This window comes from Rhea americana, unplaced genomic scaffold (genome assembly GCF_003343005.1).
Source record: "Rhea americana isolate MKP2758 unplaced genomic scaffold, rheAme1 scaffold_237, whole genome shotgun sequence".
Classification (NCBI taxonomy): Eukaryota; Metazoa; Chordata; class Aves; order Rheiformes; family Rheidae; genus Rhea; species Rhea americana.
The window spans coordinates 852133-872594 of record NW_028186354.1 but is presented as its reverse complement, the minus strand read 5'-3'; the positions used below and the strand labels follow the sequence as shown (position 1 = coordinate 872594).

The 20462-nt window shown below is 42.2% G+C and overlaps 1 protein-coding gene across 5 annotated transcripts in view; it reads left to right on the top strand.

The window, feature by feature from the left end:
* ARHGAP24 (Rho GTPase activating protein 24) overlaps positions 1–20462 on the top strand; it is a 239361-nt gene that overhangs the window by 157786 nt on the left and 61113 nt on the right. The window contains exon 1 of one of the 5 annotated variants that reach the window (XM_085306289.1): positions 8918–8971. The exons of the other annotated variants lie outside the window; for them this stretch is intronic. The gene's annotated coding sequence lies outside the window, so the exon portion shown is untranslated. Of the gene's footprint in view, positions 1–8917; positions 8972–20462 lie in introns of those variants that run through there. 5 annotated transcript variants of the gene reach the window in all.

Genomic DNA, 20462 nt, shown 5'->3' with positions numbered 1-20462 from the left:
GAGAAAGTGTTTTCTGTTAACTGACACTTGGGTAYTGTGGAAAAACAGGACTGCAAAAACTTGCTTGGTATTCTTGGTGGGCTGAACCTATACAGGAAGCTTTGAATTCACCAAATGGATCAGGTGAAAAAATATCATTGGATTTTGATCTATTCAGAAAATATTTGTTTTGTATTTTTTTCTTTTTGAACAAACTTATTTTTGCTTTTAAAATCATCAAGATTGCTATTAAAATAAGGTATAAAATGAAGAAATAACTTCCTATCAATTTATTTCTTGTTGCTCTGAAATAAGCATTTTCAGTTTTATTTTGCCAAGGAAACCACAAAGCTTGTCATTTGGAGTCAGTGAAATGACTTTTTGATTATCCTTGGCCAGCACTCCAAAATCTCATTTATTCTTGTAGCTATAAATACAGACACCTTAATGTTTTTATATCTGCACGTTTTGATTTATAGCATCACCTAAGGAAAATAACTGCTTTTCCAGTCTATGACAGACTACTGAAAAATATGCTTGCATATGGGTCTCTTTTCCTTTCCTAGCTGAGTTATGCACAAGTCAGAAAAATCTTGAGATGATACGAAAATGTGGGTATTGTCTTTGGGGCACAGGCTGTGATTCTGTAGGATCAGAAGTATTTGTTTAGAAAGATTTTCATGAGTAGAAATAACAAAAGCAGAGGTCTTTCCGAATCCAGCGTGATACAGAGCAGACTGAATCCTGAGTCATGAGGCAATTTAAGAAAATAGTGACTTTCCTAACCTCAGTTTCTTCCACCAGCTGAGAACAAGTTAAATTAGAAGCAGATTCCAGCTGCTCCAGCTGCTCCTTCTGTCTGTCCAAGGTTTCATTCACCCTTGCTGTCCTTGCCAGGCAAGTATTTGCGTGACAGGCGCAGCCTGGGAGACTGCAGTGTGTGTCCTCTCCTAAATGCGCCCTTTATCTTGCTTTTGTAGGCAGTGTGCTGCAGTGATCTTGACTGTGTTTATCCTTCTCCTCAGCCAAATGTAAAAAGTCTGTTGCTTTTTGCTGGCTGGCTGATGACTGGAAAGGCATTTCAAAAAATACAAACATTATAGACTTGTGCCTCACAGGTCACATCCTTCCTTTGGAGACTTAATTCACAGAACCTAGAGCAGCCTGTTGACACCAGGCTGGGGAGAGGATGGAAAAAAGGCAATCATGCTGCTAAATGTAATCAGTAGAGCAGGGGACCTTGCTGGGGTTGGGGCTGTTTGTTTTCTCTTCTTTCTGTTTTTAGGAAACCAAAGGTTTGTTTCTTGCCTTGGCATCTCATGAAGCAGCAGATGATGTGATTTGCTGAAAATGAGGTGGCAGTGTTTCAAGGACAGCACAGATGTGATGCATTATTTTAATTTACATAGCCCTATGGGAAATAAGCACATAGTCCTGTAGGTGTAAGGCTGCACGGCCGGTATCGCCGCAGTGCGCAGGCCGGTGTGATTCARAAATGGCTGTAGCCGCTTCTAGTGCATCCCCTCCTGTTGCATGAGGAAAGCGGGCCTGGATGGCATGTGCTGAGGCTGTCRGGTGAGCCCTCGCTCTGGTTTCCTCTTTGTGGAGCCATTAGAAACTGGCACCTGCTAGCAACTAGAGTCCTCACTTCCCATAACTGGCTTTTATCATCTTCCACAGTTGTGATGGTCTCCTGTAAAGAAGAGTGTCCCATGTGCATTACGAAAGGCCAGACTTGTGAGCCAGGACTACAGTGAGTGAGGAACTGTTGTCACTGTGAGAGCTGAGAGTTGATATTCCCTTCTCCTCTGTGATGGCTGTAACTCACGGCCTTGTATGTGAAAAATAGTGTAGGCGAAAAATAGTGTGGACTCAAGGCAAAGTACTGATTCCAGTCTCAGCTCCACTGAAGCATTTCATGCGGAGGGGGCTCGGATGCCGTGTCTGGTCCAGAGCAGAGGGAGCTTCGCTTGGGTAGTTCCTGTGTTTCTGTCTTTGTGGTTTCATCTGCTCTGCTGTTGCCTGTGCTGGTACTGATGGGCCAGCATGACACCATCTTCTCTGCAGGCAGTCATGAAAAAGCAGCTGCCTTTCCACTCTGTTGTTAAAATATGCCAAGGGTGCTCAGCAACCTGGAAGGACTGTGTTTTCTAATAAATCTGTGTCAGTAGTAGCCAGTGGTTTGGCACCTCTCCATGCCTTTTTGCTACAATAGTCGTGGCGGATATTAATGCCTTTTGCAAATGCTGAGAGCAGAATACAGCTCCTGTCATTCAGCTTGTCCGAAGTAATCCCTGTGCGAGGCAGCCTTGGCTATCTAACCTGCTTTAGAGGTCCTTATTGAGAAGGAACATTGCCAGTGAAAGCCCATCGTGCTGCAGGAAACAGCACTGCTTATGGAAGCAGCAGTCTGCCCTCTCCTCTCTGGGGGATTGGCTGTATTTTCTGTGGTATCACTGAGTTCATAAGGTGCCATTATAGCTGCTATTTTTATGGAGAGATGAGAAAGGCAACTTCCTGCAAGAGCTGTTGCCATAGCAGCTGTGTGCTTTAAGAACTTCTAATACAAACTAGGTATTTAATTTATTCCATAAGGGCTAAATGCAGCATGAAACACTTAATTTAAGGGGCAAAATAACCAGGCCTTATGCTAGGGCATGAATGCAACTAAAATCAAGCCTTTGGGGCCAACACTTGCTATGCAAGGATCTCAAAGCCCATGACAACAGTAATAACTAGGCATGCCAAGTTCAGAACTGCATGTTTTAAGCTGACTTACCTACCTGTGTTAGAACAATGTTGTAATTAACTCTTATAGTACTCTAGGAGAAGTGGGTAAGTCTGCCCATGTTTTCTATGATTAGATATATTTTAACCRTAGCAAGAACTTAGAAAATTATAATGGTGCAGCTAGGTCAATCTAAAGAATGAGCAACCTGACAGTCTGCAGAAATAAAGGTGTTGTGTTTACAACACCTTTAAGGATACAATGGCTGTGAACGTAGGGAAATACTTCTAAGAGCTTGAATCTCCTTGTTGTTGAGCCTTTTGTTATTAGGGGGCTAACGGGGCGATTTTTATCCTGCATTCAGTCCAGCCACGTAGGCATTAGTAGAGGGGAGTTTGGGAGCTATTTTGTGTGATCCCTCTTCTCTCACTTTCCACTGACAGTGCTAGAAATAAGGCTGAGGAAGCCAGGACAGAACCTGGTTGTATATTTTTTTTTCTCTATGTATGGAAGAAGACACACATAAAGAAAGGAGGCTTGAGCTGCGAATGTCAGGCTGTGGCCTGGTTAGCTTCCTGATGGGTTCTTTTTATGGTATGTCTAATAACTAATTTCTGCCTATTGGCAGAAGGAATTTCACTATACGCTGCCTTTGGATTCTCTCCTCTTGCCACATCAGCATGGAAAATGATAGATGTCATTTGGTTGAATAAATGTTTTAAGTTCTCATTCTTCATGCATGTTGTCTAAACGAATCAAAATTTCTGAGGATTTTAATAGCCTGATTTAACTGACAATCTTCTGTGAATCACTAATGAAAGGTTAAATGAGGAAAGAGGGAAAACGAGGTTTTTCAGGTGCTGGCAGCTCTTGATATTAACTACAAAACACGAGCTCCAGGACCACGAACCCCCTTGGTGCTTGCGTTGTGTTCCGAGTCTGCGGGACTGGGGGAGGTGCTAGGTTACGTTCTGAGTAAAATCCTTACCAAAATAGCAATGTCATCTGTAGCTGGCTAATGGCACAGAGTGCTCTTCTGTGTGCCCAGTCCAGCTTTGCTCTGGGAGCACACACGCTGTCACCTGTTGGCCCTTAATTGTCATGGATGAGAAGAAACAACCCTCCTTCTCCACCCCCCGCCTTCCCCCTGCGCACACTCTTGAATTGGTTGTTCTTTTCCCCTGGTGTCTGTCCTGCAGCCAGGTGGGTTTGGAGACCTTTTATTTACTARTTGGGCTTGACTGTGGCTGTTCAGCCCCACAGCTGAAACAGGACAAGCTTAGAAATGTGCCACCATGGGCTGCTCGTGGAGGTCCTCTAGCATCTGTGTGTTGGGGCTGGCAGGATACTTTCTGCCGATGTGCTCAGGGGAGACTCCCCTCCGACCACTGCCGTTGGTAAGTGATGTGTAATTTATCCCTCAGCCCTGATGTAGGCTTTTGCCTGCTACCCACGTTGAGTCACAACCTGTTCCCCCACCACAGTTCTCCTAGATGTATTGTGCTCAGGGAACCCGTGTGCAGCAATTACGGCTCTCCATATTTTCCATGTAATTTATTCATACAGTTTAAAATGCATGGTGAAAACTGCAGCTGCCAGTTAATGTTCATCTGTAATATCTTGAATATAAAAAGCTAAGCAAATGCCCTTCTCACCTTCTGTCTTTCCCCTTCCCACTGTTCCTTTTGGCTTGACAAGCAAACAAGTCGTGTGTATGATCTTTGGTAGGTGCTGTACAGAATTAGCTAGGGAAAGGTCCTCTAGTATGTGTGGTGAGGCATGGAGCAGGAAATCCTGCTCAAATACTCTGACTGAGCACATGGGAAACAGGTCTTGGTTCGACCTGCTCCATGGAGGATGCCATAGGAGTGGACCTGTGCACCCAGCGCAGTCCCTGTCAGGACCGCGCGTAGGCCCGTGTTCTCACACCGTGCTGCCCAGCAGCGAACGAGCTGCCTCGCCACCCTGCTTGGCGGGGTGACTTTGAGACAGCGGAGTCACGTCATGCTGCCTCTGRTGGGGGTGGAGGTTGTAGTCTGTCTGCTCCAGCTCGACTGACAGGCTGCCTGCTTACAGCTTTTGACTAGGAGGGGGAGAAACACTGTACATCATCAATCTCGTTTTCAGTCCCCCAATTTCTACTCCTTTGATTTCACAGTTTACCAACAGTATTATCTGTATTTTTTTCAAATATTCCAAAATAAATTAAACTTGTAGTTCCATCTTATTTTTCTTCTGTAATTATACCACTGCATCCTCAAGGTTGTGTGTCACCAAGTTCTACCTCGTGGATTATAGATYCAGTATGTACATTTAGAAAAATCGTCCTTGATAGGTATCGCAATCATTGTGCAATAATAACGTACTTGTYGCATTAATATGTAGAGAAGCAGGAGAGATTTTGCATAGCAGCACAATTTAAAGCCTTGAACCATACTCTTTCTAGCAGGGTTTAGTATGGCAATTCTGTTGATTAACAGAAAGAGTAAAACATCTATTAATTAATATAAAGCCTGAAAGACAGTTGTGCCCCCAACTTCTAAATGCCCCGTTGGTATGTTCTAACATGTGCTTTACATGGACTGATGAACTGGATCTGTATCTAAAAGAATGAGCTCTGAATGAGGATGTTAGTGCTGTCTTCATAGCTGGAACCCTGCTGCCCTCTAGGAATTTTTATAATGAAATATTGTTAGCAATATTGTTATACCTGMATCCCAAACTCTGGATTACTATATTAATGTTTAGTCATAATGTTGTTGAAAATATTTCAGATTTCTATAGGGACTGCTGGATTATCATATCCTATTTTTACAAAACCTTCAGGAGTTCTGTGAAGCCTCTCTGTTAACTCCTGAGTTCTTTAATGCATTAGAAGGGAAAGCAGAAAATTACTTGTAACTTAAACTGAAACTTAAATTAGTTTTATTTGYGCTTGCCCTTACCTGTCAGCAGAAGAGAGGTTGCAGCAATGAATGATTTTCAGATTCCAGGATGATTTTCAGATTTCCTGTAGGGGAAAGAGAGTATACAGTGAATGTTAATGGAAAAGTAATTCCTATTATTGAAAAGGTTTTCTACCTAAAGACCCTTTAGCAGGTTATTTTAGCAGATGGTGGGCATACCTGCCCCATACAATATAGTGAGAAGTAGATTCAAAGCAACTCCCAAGCCACAAGGTAAGTTTTATCATGATCTGATGCTTTCTTACTCTGAAAATAAGGCTTAATATTTATAACCCAGTATCATTTCTTAAAATCTTCCATCATAGGAAAGAATAAGTGGTATGGCAAAACTGCGTGAGATCTGGTCCTTGTTACGAAAATACTGCCTTAACTGTGGTTGATGAAGGTGGTTTTATTAGTTTGGATTAGTCAAGAGAGAAATGTAACACAGATGTCGAACGCTGGACAGCTGAACATCCTGAAAGGTCCTCTTCAAGAGACGAACAAATTAACGAATGCTTGTACAGACACAGTTACTCTTCAACAGCCCGCTGTTTCTTCAGTTGCATACTATGCTGACAGTCCAAACCCTGGGATGAACAGATAAGACATGGTCTCTAGTGTGTGATGAGGATGGCTATAAATCAAATGGGTATAGTCTCTTCGGCACAAATTGTGCAASTTCAGAGGGTTTAGTCATTGCTGTGTGATCGTTTCAGCTCCACTGTCTTTCACCTGCTGCAGTCTGCAGAGCCCAGCCAGTCCCGCAGAGAGGCAGGTTACCGCAGAGCTTCAGTCACTGGGCACGAGTAGTCAGTAGTGAGACTGCATGATGCCTGCCTCAAAAATCCAAGGCTCTYGTGAGAGTCTGATTGTTTCTGAGTAGTTTCAGGTTAGATATGCACCTGGTTAATTTCAGAAACGTTTTGACTAATATTTAGCATGTGAGAGAACCCCCCCCCCCCAACACAGACACCTTGACATGTGGCATTTAAAAACACATAGTACCAAAGATATGAATACGCCAGATTGATAATACAGAAGTTGCAGAGTCTTGCTGTTAGCAAGGCAGGTTGTGTTAGCACTTCTGGACTTTTCAGGGTGGTAGGAGAGAGCTGAAGGACCAGAAGTTTGAGCTTGCATGGCAAGTAAAGCTGGAAGATGTGCCAGGTGTCTGGTTTCCAGCCCAAGCTTTCCAAGACTCTTGCAGTGAAGTACGCACAATTACACACAGGGGTTCATAGGAGTTAAAAGTTTTCTGGAGCAAGTCCTGACGCAGTGTATCCATGCCTCATAACCGCAAGAACTATGCGTGGTATCACTTGGGACAGCTGGCTTCATTTTCACAGAGCCATTCAGGAACGTGTCGGCTTTGCGGAGATGAGAAAGGAGGCTCTGCCAGCTGCTGTGGCGAAAGGGTATGGCAGAAGTTGTCCTGTGCCGTCTTAACAGCGGCACAGTGTTCAGTGGGCTATCGCTGTTCTTTAAAATTTCTCTGATAAAGTTTGTTTGAAGGCATAATTAGGTAGTAATCTTTTCTGAAGACCGTGTGAGGAAGACTGGAACTTTTTTTTAATAAATTGGAAATATTTTTGGACTAATGTTTTTGACTTCAGTGTATTTAGTGGGGCATTCTTTCACAAGACACRGTTGCTGTTGGTGTCAACAAAAGTTTGAGAAAGAAGCAGATGAAAGTGCTACAGAATCTTGCTAGGTTAGTTTTAAAACTGTATTAGTTATGAAATTAACTTGCAAATGTCTGCTTCTGATTGGTTTGGGCCAGTTTAACCCTATTACTCTCTATGGAAAAATTCCTGCTTTGCACTTAGAATTAGGATTAGAATTGGCTGGCGGTTTTTAGTGTAGCATTGTAAGACATCTGTCATCATATGCAATACAGAGAAAGTGTTGATCTAGAAGCGTATGTTCCTATTTACGTACTATAATCAAGGAAACAGTGATGTCTGAGGCGAAATGTGGCGCTAAAGTCAAGTTTGATGGAAGCTAATAAAAACCTTTGGAGTGAAATTACAGATTCATTTACTTCAGACTGATTTTCACAAATTATCTCTTGTCAGGAGTTCGCAAAACAAATAATAAAGATTCTCACTGCTGCTAATGGCTGTCCCTGAAAGCTGTTAATCAGGCATCTTGCTTCTGTCAGCTGATGCTTCCTTGAAAGTGGTGGGGAGGGTTTTTACATGGAGGCAATTTGTTTGCTGAGGAGCAGATGAAACCCAGCAGTCACTGTGAGCAGCCTGGGCAAGTAATGTGCAAGTCTTGGGTCAAGACAGAGTTATGTGGGTAACTTCTGGAGGCCGAGTGCAATGCGGGCAGTGGATTGCAGGATAACTACAGCCACTGATCTTCTCATCTTTCCTCCRTAGTAATAAGGTCTGTGCCCCACAGGTTATGGGTATCCTGTATGTATATAGTCCTTGGGGATTTCCTTTCTTCTCTCTCTCCCCCTGTTGCAGTGCAGCATCGCTGCAGTCTCTCATTCCTGGGGGATATGGGTACGCATGGGTAAGTTTGGGTGCATGTCTGCTGAAACTGCAGTTCTCTCTTGGGCTTTGTGCATCTCGCTTTTATTTTAAACATTTTCTGATAACAAAGTACTCCCAGCACGTGACATTTCACACAGCTCAGCGATTCTCTACCAGTGCCTAGGTCTCCTGGAAAGCTCTGTGCCCAGCATTTTGTTTTTTACGGACTGCGTGTGTTAGTACCACGAAGCCTCCTTGGGCTGCCCTTCCGTTGTGTCTGAGGCTTGTGGATGGTGCTCTCACATCTCATGCATGAGAAGTGAATGAAAAAGCTCAGGTGCCTGCTTCCTGCACGTTCCTGTTGCGTGTTTTAGTCCCACAACTCTTCAGTTGTGCTTTATTATTTTTTTTTCTGTTGTTGTTCGTTTTTTTTAAGGAGTGGGTAGCAAAGATTATCTTTTTTTTGGTTTGGTAGAAGCAAAGAGACAAATCTCCGTCCATTGCAGCTGTGAAGGTACAGCCTGCTGCAGTTGTGTGTCCTTCAGAAAGCAATAGGGTCTAAATGTTACCTTTTACTCCCTGTGCAGAGAGTCAAATGCTTATTTCTTTGTAGCTGATACATGAGGCTTCTGTTCTCATATATGAAGTTAATCCTACTCCTGATAACTTGCATTCCCCTTCTGTTCTTTGAATGGCTGGTTGGCTGCTTCTCCCCATCCGGGCAAGAGATAGGAAGTATAAACAGCACAGTAGCGCGACGGCTGTTGATTCAGTCGCATCAGCCTTCCTGTTGAAACTGGATCCTGAAGCTCAAAATGGGAATGAGGTTCCCAGTGAGTAACTGAGCTTGAAATCCTTCCATTTTAAACAACAAACATTTACTGGGCTCAGGGAGACATTGAGAACTGTTGAGACTTTCTTGAGGGATTTGCAAAGATCCTTATACGTTCATTTCTCCAGTGGAGGGGAGAAGCTCATTATCTGGATTTCTGTTGTTTGTTTGGGGGTTTCTGTTGTTTGTATTTTTTTTTTCTGTTTTTTGTGAACAACATGGTTAATTTCTTTCTTTTAATTTCAAGTAGAGATTATATGTGTACTGAGTGTTAACTGTATTTTCAGCAGAGGATTTAAGATAAGAATAGTTCCATGGCTGCATGTGAAACAAAATCTATTCAGAGGCAGCTTTTTCATGTTAATAAAAAATCGTATGGACCTCTAAGCCCAGTATGTCAGTAAATATCTGTTCCTGTGATTAGCCAGTGGAAAGTCTGTGTTAACCCAATAGGGCTAAACTCTGCTTGTCTCTATGCCTGTAGCCTCACAAACCGCTGATGGAGCTCTGGTTTTACCTTCCTTTGATCAGGAACTGAAGTAGCTCCTTATTTCATAAGTCATTGCAAATACTAAGAGAGTCATGGAGACCTTTTAATTAAGTATTTCTGATTTTATCTTTGACCTTTTACRGATTTCATGATAGAAAAGCCCGTCAGGGCTGTGAACCAGAGTACATAAAGGTCTCATCATTCGCCTGTACTGCAGATCCATGTGGCAGCTTCCTTGTTCTTTGAGTATGCTGAACTTCTGGGGATGCCACTGGGGGAAATGGTATCCCAGATGCAGGCAGCGATGTGTTCTGCGTGCGCAGTGTAGAAAGGAGAGCATATCTCTTTGGTAACCGTACCCAAGTGTCATCATCTGGTATACAGGATGTGATATGTTTGCTATTCATTAGTTACTGTTTCCAAATGTTTTATCATCTGAAATTTTAATAGTCTAATTTTCTGTGTTTTGATAAAAGTCTCTTACAAATTTTCCAGCGTAGCATAGCTTCCAGGTTCTAGCCTTCACTAATGAACAAATAAATTACTGCCTCCCAAAACTTGGCTCAGAGACTTAACAATTTCTCCTGTATCCCTGCCAAAAGTGGCTTTCTGATTGCTGGTGTGCTTTATGGAGTCAGTGATCAGTATCAGCAATTCCTTTACCTTAAATTATTAGTTTAGGGATTGAATGTAGAGCAGCTCCACAGAGGTACAGAAAACATGTTTGTCTAATKTATTTACTTGTTTATAAAAAAATGTTTCCGTTCTTGCCCAGGTTAGAAAATGTGAGGCTGTCTTTCAGGACGCGAGCCAGAATGCGTTTTTCCTTGCCTTCCTGAATGCAGCCCAGGGGCAATTCCAGTGTGGTCACTAGTTGTCCTCAAGTAAATTTGTATTTTTAGAATGGTTGGCTGCTGCAAATCCCATGATTTCCCTAGACTTGTTCCTCTTCACACTAAGATTTTTGGGTTCAGAGGAAGTTTTGTAATACAGCTGATATTGCAAGCACTGATTTAACCAACACAGATAGTATTTTGTTTCTCTTAAAAAAAAATAATAATAATAATAAAAGAAAAGGCAGAATGCCCAACAGCAATGTTTGRATTACAGCTGCATTTTATTTTCCAGACCCTCTTTTTATCTCCAAAATAAATTAAGTTCACTCTGAATTGGAACTGCTTTACCTCTCCATGTTACCACAAAGAAACTAGGTTTGCTCTGAATAGCTTATGGGGCAAATGGCATGAACTTTATCATTGCTTTTCTAATCTTGAGTAGTGGGTAGGATTAGCTGTTTAATCCATGTTCATTTTCTCTCTAATGAAGTTGCATATTGCTAGCCCAGCAATGAAATCCCTCTTCACCTTCCAGTGAGATGCCTGCTTCTCCATGCACACACTAGAAAACCTCTGTTCTTATTCGCGTGAATGAAGGTGTGGAGAGTGAAGCCTCTGTTTTTCTGTCCTGAGGATTATCTTCAGGCATTCCAGCCTTTGGTCTTGTCCAAGGAATGATAATGTTCTTGAGGTTAAAAATACCTTAAAAAATAATTTAAATATGAGGACATTGTATTCTGAGCCTAGCATGGAAAGTGATGTAATCTCTAGTGAGAGCTTGGCATCCTGGCAGCTGAGTGTGTGTCGTGGCTGAGTCTGAGGAGCTTGTTACCTCCTTTCCTGTTGTAACAGTTATGATTTATTCTTGAGCGAGTTTGTTGTGCACAGGCAAGATTTTCCTGAGAGTAGTGAAGGTACTTCTGTCTTGCTAATCAGATACCCATGCTGGGAATGAGATAAGGTGTAATTTTGCTTTGACTGCTTCCAAGGTCAGAGGTACTGTTTGCAAGGGGTTGAGCAGATGCGGTTGGCTGCTGATAGCCTTGTCTGTTGTCTCCTTATTCCTGTGCCTCCCTCACCTCTTGCAGGGAGGGGAGGCAGACGGAGGCAAACTGGGAAGAAATTAGAGTTTTGCAAGAAACCACAGGTGAATTCTGTGGATGTCAGAGCAAAAAGTTACACAACCTATAGATTTTAGTAAGCTTGCTTATGACCTCAGTTCTTCCGCAAGCATCGTTCAGTGTTAGCACGTTTTGAGCTGTATTCAGTTCATGTACTTCAGGTTAGTTCGCTGTTCCCAGCTGTGAAATAGTCATGTTCTCCGTGAGAACCACATAACTAGGCTTGACAAGGGCAAAGGTTACGGTGAGCTGACTTGAAGGTATATTCAAGGCTCCTAGTGGTATTGTGGGGTTTTGGTAAACCATATTCTGATGGCGGTGGGAAGTGGTAGGAGGAGTCTGCCTACGCAACAGAGAAAATGAAGTTAGTGGCCCATGGCTACAGCTCCGTGCAAGTGACACCAGGGAGTCTCTTCCCTTGGGGAAGATAACAGATATCTCTGGTCTCTGAAGTGACACAGACAGCAGTAAAGGTTCTCTTAGTTAATAACAGCACTATTAACCAAAGGAACATATTAGTAGAGGTAGGTGAGCTCAGCTAGCCTGGCTGTAAATACAGGTCTCTGCAGAGATGTTGTTTTACAACAACCTCCTTTCCAAAGCCTATGGAGATCCCACCTGCATGAGAGAGCTAAGAATGACCATCTGCTGAGGGCGCTAGCCTCACAGCACATCCTTCTGAAAGTGGTCTCTGAAGGAAGTCTGACAGTCACTAGTCTCTAGCACAACAGGCATGGTAGACAGCTGTGGTTTTTCTGTGTCGTGCTTAACTCCTAATAGAGAGACTTGAGTGTTTCCATTGCCATCTCTTTGAGAAGATGAGCACGTTGTCTGGGAGGCCCTGTTTTGTTTGGTAGTGTCCCAGAGAAATTTAGTTAGTTTTGCAAACAAACTCTATTCATAGGTCTTATGAGGCAGCTTGAAGGAATTACTAGAAGAAAATAAACTGGCGTGTTGTCRAACATGCCAGTGTTGCAGCTGCTTCTTACCAGAAGATAAGGAAACAGAATACTTCACGCAGTTCACCTACAAGCCTGGTGTTTGAGTGACCACCTTGGGGCCTGTGGTTAATGTAAAATGGATTAGGAGTTGGTGGGGGGGTAGTGAAGCAGTGGGAGCTCTGGACAAAGGGATGGGAGCGATGCTGTTTGTACCAGATGTGGAGAGAGGGAGAGGCTGGAACAGGGTGTCTTAGATGATTGTTAAATCCACTCTTTTCTTTCCATCTGCACCTTGTTAAAGGAAAGTTAACTGCTTTCTATTGCACAATTTGCCAAATTCATCCAACAGCTCATTACTTCAGGCTTACTGTAATGAGCTCTGCGTGGCACTACATCTTAACATCATTCATAAGCTGAAACCAAGGCAAGAAACTATCATTTGCTTACTAAATGGAGTTTGATGAGGCTGACTCAACTTTAGTATTTTGAGATACAAGCTGATGTTTGAATTGTAGCACTATACCTTTCACAGTCAGGGCAGCGTTTACCTGATAAACAGATTCTCTCCTTGTGCCACTCTGTTTTATGGAGCTGTGTTGGAGGACCGTTGTGCTGCTGAGGAAGGGATTGCTGGCAGGAGATGCTCTTCTGTAGGTGCACTATAGTGCATCACACCTGATGCAGTACAACTCAGCTGTGTGACTCTGAAGGTCCTTCTACAAAACACAGTTTTTAATTTTGTGATGAAGGATGTGTGAAGCTATTCCACATCTTGCTGGAGCTGGGTTTGAATATGCTTGTTTTAGCCCGGGAATAGTAGTACAAAGTAGCGTAAGTAGAAAGGAGCTCACTGTGCAATGGCACTGTTGAAGTAGTACAAATGTGAGGTGGTCACCCCTCTACAATTCTGTACAGCTAAAGCTATCTTTTTATCCTTTACTTTTGTCATTAAATCATGCAGCTGCTTCCCGAGCTTCCTTTGCATTCAATTTGTCCCCTGGCAAAGAGGATGAGAAGCAAAATGGAAGTACTGAATATTGTAGATGATTGGTTTTACGAGGTCCCTGTGTTAGAGCAGGTGATGGGCAAAGCCCCTTGTTTGGTGTTTGCTGGCTGCTCAGATCAACTTGTATGTATATGCAGAGTGTTTATCCAGAGGCGCCTTTAGGGGCAGGTTTGCTGGTGGGGGGGGGGATCCCAGGTGCTTTGAATCTCTGGAGTCTGAATAGGAAGAGCCCAGGCACCATTGCCACCTGCTTCTCTTGGCTCCCTGGAGATAGATATACCCTTGTCCAGTAATTCCTCCTCAGAGCTGAAACTTGCAATGTGTTATTCCTATTCCTATATCCTCCATTCCGGAGATCCCGTTTAGCCCAARCGCAGCCTTTTGTAGGCTCTATTCAGAGACGATGGCTTTCCAATATATGGGTTACTACATCTGAGTAGTCAGACATCTGAGGTCAGGAGAATTAAACACGCACAAAAAGGTGGCTAGACCTTGTGTGGAGTTGCTAAGTACACAATTGTGTTTGCTTACAGATAAAGCACGAGGGATTAGAAATCATCTGAAATTAGAAGCATTCCTAAATGTGTTGGGTTTTGTTTGGTTTGTCCTTCACTTGCAAATTCTCTGGGTGTTTAGGAACACATGAGTGTTTAGGAAGGCAGGTGGGCAGGTCGGGCAGACTGTGCCTTCTCTGCCTTCAGCCGAGGTGAGCGTTTATTGTAGCTGGATGAGAGTATGTTTCCTTCGGAAGCTACTTTCTCTCTTGCCTGGAAGTTGTTTTGAAATCTTCCTTTKTCATTCATCTTTGACATATTGCTGTAGCTTTTTCTTCCTTCAAATTTTCACTTGTTTCTGCTTCACAAGGGCATGCAGTATTTTCTTCTGGCTCAAGCAAATATGTAGTCCAAGGAAGATCCCAATGAAGTAGTAGTGAGTCAGGTAATGAATAATTACTCATGACTATTCCTGGTCTGATGTGGATGAATCCTGTCTGCCTCAAGTGGAAAAAAATGGAGACATTGGTGAGAAAGCAGTTTTCACAGTAACTGTTCATATTCACAGCTGAATTCTGCAAAGTGCACCAGCTGATTCTGCAGATTGTCTCTGTAAATAGAGTGGACCTTCTCCTGGGGGGTAAAACAGAACTGGATGATGGATAAAAGAAAAATAGGAATGAAGGAACAAGGTGATGTGGTTTGGGAGACTGAAGCACACAGGAAAAGTAGGAAGAAAATGGAGTTCAGCGGGAGGTGAAATGAGAGTTTGAGGAAGTTAATCTGCTACTAGGTTAACACCAGTTGGTAATCCTTAGCAGTTTTCCTACATCCTCATCAATGCGTGTTAATTGGTCAGTCTTTTCTAAACATAGATTTTCAAATTGTACTGTAGGAAATTTGTTGATACTTCCTGAATGTATTGTTTTTCACCCTACCACGGCGTAAAACATGTTTGAGCAGCTGTGCTTATTTTCTTACCATCTAGCATTCCTCAGCAGAGTTTAAKATTTTCTTTGCACTGTGAACTGAGTCAGCTCTTCGGTTGCAGCAGAGGATTACAAACAAGGGCAGAGATTTGTGCTAGGCAGTAACTGAGCTGAGTCCCCCACACTGTGCCAAGGTAGAGACAACATGGTTCTGAAGGAAAGCCCTGAGCTTACCTGAACTGCGTGCTGAGATGCCATATAGCTAAGTAGTTCCATATCAGCAAAGCAACCTTCTCATGGCAGGTTACTTGAAGCCTTCCAAGGAAAATTATATATATATATATACCTGAGAATGTGCCTTTTCCTAGCAGGTTGTTCAGTTTCAAAGAAATAGCTATGGAGTGTTGTACCTAGAAATCTCCTGTAAACATTACAGTACCTTCTCCTTTGTTAGCTCTCTGAGTTTAATTTTTCACAAGGACTTAGACTTCAAGAACATTAAGCAGGAAAAGAGCTCTCCTTTTTTTTAGGATTTTTTTTTTTCCTTTTAGAAGCCTCAAATATTGCTACAGTAGCTGCCTGGATGGGTCTGTTATGGTTTTACCCCACAAACAAGGCTTCATTTCTCTCCACTCATTTGTGTGATGCAGCATGGAGAACTTAGTGGAGCTGCAATTAATTTACATTGGTCTGTGTGAATACATTGGTGTGTCTGAGTAAGGAATCTCCTTGTCATGTTTGTTTGCTGTGGCTCTGTGTCACTGTTCACATCATTTGTAGGTTCGTTTGCCAAGCTGTGACAGGAATACAGCCTTCTTCCAACAGCAGTTTTGATCAAAGTTTGCTATATTTGTATTTGATCATTACAAACAACAGTTGTCTGATATACAAGACCTCAGATGTTAGGAAAATTTAAAACTTAATCAAGGTGCTAAGTCAGCTTTGGTGTTATCTGTTAGATCTGTCAGAACTTAATGGATTTCCAAGGAACTTTCTAAGGGGTTCATTTTGTTCTGTGTAAATATGCAACTTCTGTTTTGTCACTCTACATTGGAGTGGAGCTGTTGGACCTTATATCTGACTCCGTCTGAGAAACAGTTCCTGGAAGAATTAACCTTTCAGTGGCCTGCGATGCCAGYTCAGCTTCTGTGGTTACAAATCTCCTCTCCCAGCTCTAGTCTGGTGCGTATTTCAGTGCTGTCATGGAAGTTGTGTTACCGTGTTGAGAGAAGAAACCTATGAGTTCGTTACTTGGATAAGCAAAATCTGCTTTCAGGGAGGAAAGTTATTAAAACTGCAGAGATCTTATTAGCAATCCTGAAGGGTAGACTTCGCTATTAGTTTTTAAAATTGCAGTCTTGGTGTGTCAGTTCATCAGAATTATTTAAGGCATTCTTACAAGAGTTATGCCTACAAGATAAGAGTACATAGTGACATTTAGTCTAATATAGTAATTCATGACATCTAGATTTGTTTACCGCACAAACTGTATCCTTTTATTTCCACCATCGTTTTGAATTAACCTATACTCTTCGCTCAGATCCTGCTGCTTTTTTCATTTTCTTTTCCCCAGGATGTTGTCTCTTTAAACAGAGCATCTCATGTCAAAATAATGAGCAAYGTTAGGCACAAGGAAGTTGTCTCCATTTTGTTAACAGAGTAGCTGAAACTGAGGAAAATGTGGTTTCTCTGAGGTTCCTTGGTAAGTCAGGGCCACTGAAGAACTCCCAGCTGCCAAGCAAGTGATTTGACTGCTGGGAAACAAGAGGTTTGTTTCCTCCTTCTCCTTTCCTGAACACGTCTAGTTGTTGGAAAAACTTGTTTGGAGATTCTCAGATCGACAATATAACAACTGCAGTAACTGACTGGCAGAGAAAAGGACCAGCCCCACTGGTGAGAATCGGCAAAAAGCTGGGATTTGGTGCAATAATTTGTTAGCACATTTAAGAAGCTTACGGAGTGTTTATCCACGTTGTTAAATCTCCCCAATAACTCTCCAGTTATTTCTACTGTTTTGCAAACTTTTAAGTGAGTTATGAATTTTGAATGATTTGCCAGAGGTGGTGTCTATCTCAGAGAGGAGCTACCAGTCCTGGCCAGCTAAGTCTCTGTGTGTGCAAAGAGCTGGGGAGTTTCATGCGCTTCAGCAATGGGCGCCTTTGCAAGCCTTTCCTTAAGGCAATGCCTTATTGCCATTTCCACTAGTTTTGTTGTCTTTCACCTTTTGAAGGGATGTGTGTAAAGAAAGATTCGTGTTCCAGGGAGATGGTCGGAGAGGCAAGAACTGGCTCTTTGTAGACATAGTGTTGGTCAAAACAGCTCCCTGGCTATAACAACTGGGTCTATGGGCCTCAGGGACCRTTTTAATTCATTTGTTGATCTGAGAGCTTATTGTTGGCTGGAACAGAAGTCATTTCTGTAACAGTTCAGCCCCTAAGAATGGAGGCTTGCAGCTTTACTGTTGCAAGATACCTTTCAAGACCTTCATAGTTAATTCTCCACTAGAGAAGAAATCATCAAGTTATCTTTTCTGTATTTAGTGTAAATTAGGTTTATTTACTCTGTGCCTATCATCTGTAGAACAGATGAATCCAAATATTGAACAGGCCATTTCCATCCCAAGAGTCTATATTAAAGGGCTAAAGGCTAATTTTCAGGGAGTGAATCCCGGCATTAAAAATGYGTCTAGTCAGAGACTGTAGAGAGAAATGAAGGCGGAAAGCAAGCTCCCCTGCTGTAGCTGGCCCAGGCTGAAATTTYGTCCTACAACTTGGCAGCGCAGTGTTTCCCACAGGCTGACCAGTACCTATGTACTGGTACCAGTATCTATGTGAGAAGGACTATTTTGTAAGCATTGTCACTCCAGCGTCCCATGGGTATAACCAGATTTTGAATTGGTGTGCTCAGATGTAGCTAGCAGCCCAGTCACGGCCAGCGCAGATCTCAGTACAGCCTGATGRTTGAAGTATGTATCCTGCTTCCCAGGTGGGGTTTTCAGCCTGTTGTGAGTTGCTTCTTATGGCCAGGTCACTTCTTTGTCCATCTCTAGAGATGCAGTAGCAACTCCTGACAGATAAGCTATGGGGCTGGCATGGTTCGCAAACAGTAATATGGTTTGTTGTCTTTTTAACAGAGCATCCTTTGGTCATTCAGCTCACCAGCTCACTTCTCATGCCATTTTTTTTTGAGATTTCTCTGGTCACAAAAAAAAAAAAAAAATGTTACTCTCTTCATTTCAGTGCTGTGTAATCACAGAGTAATTAGTAATGTTGGGTGTCAGATGATGTTGCATTTACAAAATAAAGAACATGATGAGATTAATCGGATATTGAACATACCTGCCCATGCCAAAAAARGATCTTTCTTACAGAACTGCAAAAATTAAGTTGTAGCTGTTTTTTCTCCCAAGTAAATTTGAGTCTCTTTATTTACTTAGCCATAAGCAACTTGGGTTTTTCTTTTCTTCATGAGACTTTGATATTACAAAATGAGTTATTGCATAATTCTTCTGGGATTATTCGAGCTTTCAGCTTCAAAATATAATTTATGTGATTAAGCTGTGTTCATGCTCACCTTGCTCTAAATAAATGCATTCACAGTAGACTATTCATAGAACACAGTGGCAAGGAATTTATTTTAAAAATTGAAAATTCAAAGTGACTTTTTGTGTAATTACTTATTTTTTTTGCCTGCTAGGAAAGTGGCAAGGAAGAAAGATTCTTGTAAAGGAAGCACAGCTGTACAGATTAGATCATGCTGCTTTTTCCAGGGCTGCGCAACACTGTTGGGTCTTATCCAGATACCAGCTTCCAAATTTTTTCATTTTGACTGGTTTATTTTGGTCCTTTCCAACCTCTCTGAATAACCTAAGCAGACACTGCTTCATTAGGAATGTTTTAAAACATGTTTTGTTTTTAAATTATGACTTAAATATCTGATCTTCTAGGGAACACTGTTTTATAAAGTGTATTTGGTGATGGTCAGCGGACCTGGAAATGAACAGCCCAGCCTGTGTGAGTAGGGTGTATAGAAGGCGGTCCAGAGTTAACCTGACGGAAGCAGCTAGTCAGCGGCCTGCAGGGGTGGCCCGTGCGGATACAAGGGCAGAGGGAGCAGAACACCTCTTTGCAGAGGCGTGCTGCCCCATCCCTTCTGGAGCACAGGGAAAGCCCATCCCAGCAGGGGTGGACGTGTGCCTCAGCACCTCTCCTCCTGCGTGTCCCATCAGGCCAGCGGAGCAGTTCTTCAGAGAAGGCTACTGCATGGCTTGTCGCACCCGACCTCCGTGCTGGAACGGGGGGACACCCCGAACCACAGTCGTGTTCGTAGATTGCTCTGAGGCTCCTGTACTAACTGCTGGTCTTGACTTTGCGCTAGACAGCAAACTTTTGATTTAGCTCTGTAAAATGATGTTAAATGGAGTGTTTTTTCTCTGTGAGAAAGCAGCAAGGGAGGAGATTATTTCAAACTGGGGACTAATCTCTTCACTGAGGGATTGTATCTGATAGATTGGCCACAGCATCCAGTACGGACTGACGACATTGTTTGGGGAAATGGCAGAAGTGACTTAGCTTTCATCAGGATAGCGAACTTCTTTTGGTCTGGTCGCTGCCAGCGAGTCCTGGCTGTACCACTGAGACTGAGAGTGTCTTCTGAGCATCAGGGTCACTTTTCCAAAAAGAGAAAAATAAAATCAAGTTTTAACAACTTCCATGCACAGCACAATATGAGGTCCCACAATTCCCAGTGTAGTTGGAATGGAGATGCAGTGACAAATTAGTCATCTCAGTGGCAAATATTTCTCTTACATTATCGTATAATTCCTGTCCTTATAAAAATACCTTCTACCATATATGCTGCATGGTTTAGGGACAAGTCACAATGGAAATACTCCATATCCTTCATATCGAAGTAGCATCCGTAGGGAATGTTAATCCAACAGTGACAGTAGTCTGAGAGCAATTAATAACTATTTTATTTGAATTTATAAACTTTGTCGGAGTGCTTGGAACTTTAAAAACCCATCAGAAGAATATAATTTGCTATTGAATGATTTTATAACCTTCAAAATAGCTGGAGAATCATCTTAAACTTCCATGCTATCGTTTTCCCTAACTTGAAACTAACATTTGCATACTCCTCTGTTAGATAATAAATGCCCCAGAAAGCTATACCAACTTCTATATAGAGGCTTCAGCTGAAATTGCATGTGGTTTATGAATAATAAGTTTTTCAAAGGAGCCAATAGCAGTTAAATTCTTGTCTATGTTCTATCATTTGCAAATATCTACCTATCATCTTTAGGCCCTCATCCTAAGTTTCTAACTTTTTCCATAGTTCAGGCTCCATGCTTTATGAGAGGGTTAATGATTACCTGAAGGAGAGATGCTCTCTCTCCAATATTAGCCAGCATCTGCTGAATGTGTGACTTTGCTGKTTAATGCTTTGCTAGTGTGTCCAGGTTGTCATTGATTGATTTTTGTCACCTTTCCCATCACCAGAATTTAACTTCTTCCACGCATCTACAGGAACATTCCAGAGAGAAATCAGAAATGTCTAATGATTTCATCTAATGTTTGTCATGCACTGTCCTAACTTAAATAAATTTTTTCTTTCCTTCCTAATAGAAAAAACAGTTATTTACTGTCCTCTAGTTAATTCTGAACTATTTACTT